We start from the raw sequence: 5,837 nt of genomic DNA, 5'->3' as shown, positions 1-5,837 counted from the left end.
TGCTTATATCTGGTAATCTGAACAACTAATTTGAAGACAGCAATATGCAATATAACAACCACTAGTGAATTCCTACCATCTTGTCTAGTGAAACTGTATCACTTCTAATGCTTTTTTGTTTTTAGTTTTTATTCTCTTTAATGGTTTGATCAGTCTTGCATTCTTACACCTGGTAATCTCAGCAACTTCATTGAAGATAACAATATGTAATAACCACTGTTAATTCTTATCATTTTGTTCTGAAACCCTGTATCATTTTGTTTTTGCTTTGTTTTGTTTTTGTCTGTGTTGTTGGTATTCTGCTATTGTTCTTATTATTCTATTTAAAATAAATTTTACAAAATTCCCTCTAGACTCTTCTCTCCGACTGTTTGCTTCTCTTTGTCTCTATCCCTCTGGCTATCTTTCTTAGTGCTGGGAATTAACCTTAGGGTTTTCTGCATGCCAGGCAACTGGTCTACCACTGTGTTACACCTTTAACCCTAGATTTTTTTTAAATTCAAAGTTATTAATAACAAAATGTCTTAGACTAGTTTCTTTTTGTTTCATTATCTGTATTTTGGGGCAGTTTTCCTGCTGGTTGTAGAATTTCTGGTAAGAGATTTCTTTTAGCACTTTAAAAATAGTGCTCCATGGATTGACTGACTGTCAATCCTCTTCTTGCTTCTTTGGTCTAATGAGAAGCTAAGATCTTTCTCTTACTTTGGTTTTTAGACCATGATGCAGTTTATTTTGTCTCCTTTGTGGAGTTTGCTTAGAGCAGGTGAACTTAGCTGAATCTGGGGGATGAGGCCCTCTGTCTGCTTGGAACATGGAGGTACACTTCCATTTCTGCTATCCATTCTTCTCCCGAGTTCTCTCTACTCCCCCATTAACCACATCCTGCCCTAATTCTGAGTCACCCCGTCTTGGAACTTTCCAACGCTGTTCCCCCAGTACTTCAGAATATTTGTTTATCTACTGCCTTTCAATTTGATAATCCAACCTCGGGTGTGGGGCAGCCACTTCGTATTTTTTTATGTCTTTAATTTCAATTCAAAACATAAACCTATAAATAACTTTCATAGAAAAGTAGCTTTACAAGAATATTTTTGGATATGGTAATATTCAAAATATAAATAATACAATTATAATTTGGATCATATTAAGAGTTATTATTCATGCAAATTAATCAAGAAATAGGCAGGAAAACTGCCAGAGAAGAGATTTAGCTTAGGTACAACCAGTAAAGGACGCCAGGAATATTTAAAGAATTAAACAAACAAACATAATGAAAACGCCCTAGTGGCAACTTTGAACAGTCTGTACACAAAATAAACAAATGGACAATAACCAAATAAATGAACAATAATTCACAGGGAGATGTTCCAGTGTATACCTCAGTTTAGACAAAATGAAAAAGACAGTGATAACAATTGGCACAGAGCCTTACCCAATCAGGTTGTTTATATAAGAATTGTGAGGGCTTAAATTGGTACAACACACGAAAAACCATTTGATAGTAGCTGTGGAAGCTGAGCAAGTGTCTACATGTTCCCCTACACAAAAACATCCCTAACATTGTGCACATGACACAGAACCTGGAGTCAGACTAAAAAAACGTATTGAGCAACAAACTAAATAATCACCATCAGGGGGGTGGACAAAAACTACAGTGCTGGTAGCAGACAGAACTGCACATATTAAGAAGAATTTACAAACTGAACAATGCTTGGAGAAACCTCAATCCATATGCATTATAATGCATATCCTATTGTTCCATGCATGTAAAACACACACACACACACACACACACACACACACACACACACACACACCAAAAAATGGCAAAGCTGTGCCAGGTGCGTTGGTATACACCCCTTATCCCTGCTATCCAGGAATCAGAGACAGGAGGATATAAGGGGCAATTCTGAGAACATAGAGAGACACTGTCTAAGAAAGAGAGAGGGAAAAACCTAACCTGTGATACAGTTAAGGACAAGGTGTGCTTCTGAGTGCCGAGGCAGGGCATCAGCGAAGGTGAAGCTAATAATCTCCTCTTTAATTTTGGTGCTGGGCACAGGAGTGTGTGAAAGTTGGTGGAGACGTATGGCTTGGTTTTCGTACTATGTACATTACAGTCCAGTGATAACTGAGAGAAGAGACAAGTAGTACTGTAAGATCTGACATATCTCATTCAGCAATCACAACTGTTAAAGAAAAACAGGCTATCTCTGTGATGTGATAGCATATTTGTTAAAACACGTTATTCTGTGAATTCAAATGAATGAAAAACACTTTAGACTGCTACACACAGAAACTCTGCAGTTAACTGGGAGGAGCTAGAGTAAAAATAAATTTTACAGTTGGTTACATATCATTTTCTTTCTGGATTATTATACGGAACACAATTGGATGTGGGTGAAATTCTATAATGAAATGTTAGAAAATTATGTGTACTGTGGTAAAAAAAAAATCTGTATCTCAGGTGATTTAATTCTTTAAATAGCTTAGGGCATTTTTAAAAGTGTTAAATGATATTGTGTAGAAGGTCAAGGACTCCTACAATACACCCAGATAGTCACAGACTGGGCATCAATCATAAGCCTAAAAAGACCAAACTGATAGTTTTGTCACAGTAACTAAACTCTGGCTGGTTGCAGAAAGCCCTGTAGCAGGTAAATTTATTGGACTGAAAAGAAAAAACCTGGTTAAGTTTTAACCAAATTACTGATTGACCAATTTTTAGTTAATTTGTTTTCCATTTGTCTTGTTTGTTTTGTATAAGTGATGTTAGATCACCTTGCTGGTTGGAGTCCGCAGACTTGCTAAAGTTTTGAAACTGACCCAGTTCTAGAATCTATTCTTTGTTTTTTTGGTTTTTAAATTTTGTTTTGTTTTTCATTGCTTTGCTTTGCTCAAATAAACCCTACGAGATTAATTGGTTTTAAGAAATTTTCCTTTTACCAAAGCCTGTAAAACTTCACTTCTGAATATGCTTGAGACATTGCTAGGTAAATGGATGCACCTTGAGACCATGCGCTTAAGTGAAATAAATCAGACACACATGTGTAAATATCAAATTGTTTCTCTGGTGTGAGAAACCAAAAGTGTAAATAAGGATCAAAATGCATAACAGATATTGTGAAACAGGAAGAAAGTTTTCAAATGGAAAGAGAAACAAGGGAGGGGCGAGGGGTAAAGAAGAGCAGGAAAAGCAAAACAAAATGAGAAAAGGAAAAAATAGCACAGCTTTTGTAAGGAAGGAGGGGAAGAGGGGTTCAAGGGAGGGGAGGGGAATGGGAAAAAAGAGGCAAGTTATATCGTGTACAGGTACAAATTCCCCAGGGTGAATGCGGTCATTATATGTACGTCAAATGTACGAAGAAAAATCATTTTCTTTGAAAAAAACCTTCACTTCTGAAGTTGTCTTTAATTTTTTGAGTGTTATTTTAAACTTTATGCAATTTAATATTTGCTGTAAATGAAGCAATATATATGATATACAACTTCCCCTCTATGGATGCACCATCCATGGATTCAGTCAATTTCAGACAGAAAACATTCAGAGATAAATTATATCTATACTGGACATGTATAATTGTTATCTCTCTACCTTCTAAGCAACTATTCTTTTATAAATTGATAAACTGTTCCTTTATCACTTGCATTGTATTAGGCAATAAATCATCTACAGATGATTTAAATGTACAAGAGGATTTGTGTTGGTTCTATGCCAGTATTACATCATTTTATATAAGGAACTTGAGCATCCACAGATTTTTGGTATTTGTGGGTCTTGGTACAAATCCTCCATGCCTGACAAAACTATATTCCCTACGATTTTAGCTCTGCAAGCTCTTGTAAGTTTAACGTTACAAATAACACTGCTGTGTGGATCAAGGAAACATGCGGGTTAATTAAGCCATTTCTCCTCCTACACACTTTTAAAATATATACCTAGAGGCTTCTCTAGCCCTAGTCAACGCTCATCACCCCCCCAGCATGCCGATAAATTTCATATACATGTATACATCACAAAACTATGGTTATTGCTTTTTCAGCATAACGCCTTCCAACGAATGCTTTCTACTTAAAGAAATGTGAATTTTTTCTTACCTTCATGAGTCTGTGTTTTTTACTGTCCACCGCAAAGTATTAGGTGGGGTCCCTCAGGAGTTAGTCCCAAGATTTAGGGCGTGCAGAGGCGGATGGAGAAGACCGGGACTTCTTCCTGGCTCCTGGCAGCTCCCGGGGGGACAGAAGGAGCTCGCTCAGTCAGTCTCTTCATGGCGTTCTCACAGACAGGAAGGGTTGAAATGAAGTCCCTGCACCTTCCCGTGGTTTGTACCCTTTGGCAATGTGACACCCAGGTTGAGGGAACAGTGAGTAGTAATGTCACCGGAAATGGAGCTCTGCTGGGGCCCATCTAACCAGGGGCTTACGCAGTCCTCTATTCTGTTTCTCCTCTCTGATGGGAAGTCCCTACTGTGCTATCGCCACGGTACCACAGGTACTGGCTGAGCTCGGAGCCTGCCGTCCCAAACAACCCTTCCCTAGAACTGCCCCAAACCCGAGAGTATGTATGTCCCCTCGTACTTACACACAATAGGTTTAGGTGCATTCTGCAGGCAGATGCCCAGGGGAAGCTTGGGAACCTTGATTTGTCACCTGGTATCGTCTACATTTAATTGGGTGAGGAAACGGACTTCAGCTGTTCTCTGCCCAGCCTCTTTGCTTGCTCACCACCTGATGGAATCACCTGGGGAGTTTTTAAACTACCTGTAGCTGTGTCCATTTCCAGAAATTAATTCTGCTGGTTTCAGATATAGTCTGTGTCACTGACCCAGACCTTGAAGCTCTTTTTAAAGAAAATAATAAGGCCTGAGAGACAAACTTTGGGAAGAACAAAAGGCTGCACTCAGTGTCCAAAGAATGGAGAACTAGGATTCCACATTGTCAAGCCAACTTCTCAAAGAGGCTGACAAGTTAGAGGTAGAGGAAAGGAATAATAAGGGAGTGAGACTGGCTAATACATGGGCAAAATACCCTTTTCTTTTCTGGTCATAGGTGGATATCTTCCTGGCGCTTGGGGACCATGTCATTTCACTCCTTTTATGCTCTGTGTTTTCTCTCATTTTATGCGCTGGTGTTTCCAGCCATAGCAATTGGTAGGTGTCCCTTGTCTTCAAGGAGGTGCAGAGGGTAGGGAAGTCTAAATAATTTCTCAAGTAATGAACACATCTTCACGCAGAACTGAGTAGAACTTGACTTAAAAGTTAAGGCAGCAAAAAGCTAGCACACTATAAAGATGAAGATGTCAAGCCTATTCCTTTCTTTCTTTCATCCGACCTCTATACGCAAGATGAAGAGTCAGCGTCTTTAGCAGAATGGTCGTTCAAGTGCCTGAGAAGTAATCTGGGCAACCATGATCGTCCTAACTGACACATCAGAGGTGTTCCTTATGGTGAAGCTAGTAAGAGACTTATAATGTATTGCCCAGCTACATGACCTCCCAAATTAGTGGTTTTTTAATCAATGAAGAACAAGTGAAGCTAGATATTTTATTTAGATTTCTCCACATAACACCTGGGCTAGAGGAATTTTTGCATCTCCTTCCCCCAAGAATCTAAAGGACAGCACAGATGATGAATCTCTCTTCTTCCTAGAGTCTATGGTCTTGGAACTTGACTACCATTAAACAGACCTGGGGAGAATAGCAAAAGCAATCCTGGGCAACAAGGACAAGTCAGGTGGAATCATAATCCCTGACCTGAAATTATACTATAAAGCTACTGTCATAAAATCCACCTGGTACTGGCTAAAAAACAGACATGAGGAGCAATGGAACAGACTGG

At 38.9% G+C, this 5,837-nt stretch overlaps 1 protein-coding gene across 1 annotated transcript in view; it reads right to left on the bottom strand.

Annotated features, from left to right (window-relative positions):
* Positions 1–4,182, bottom strand: part of LOC102007476 (putative methyl-CpG-binding domain protein 3-like 5) — a 14,102-nt gene extending 9,920 nt beyond the window's left edge. Inside the window, exon 1 of the mRNA XM_005413108.2 lies at positions 4,099–4,182. The gene's annotated coding sequence lies outside the window, so the exon portion shown is untranslated. The remainder of the gene's footprint in view (positions 1–4,098) is intronic.
* Between the last annotated feature and the right edge of the window lie 1,655 nt (positions 4,183–5,837).

The sequence above is a fragment of the Chinchilla lanigera genome, unplaced genomic scaffold (genome assembly GCF_000276665.1).
Source record: "Chinchilla lanigera isolate Chin_1 unplaced genomic scaffold, ChiLan1.0 scaffold00162, whole genome shotgun sequence".
NCBI lineage: Eukaryota > Metazoa > Chordata > Mammalia > Rodentia > Chinchillidae > Chinchilla > Chinchilla lanigera.
Note: the sequence above shows the minus strand (reverse complement) of the source record. Positions and strands in the feature narration are given on the sequence as shown.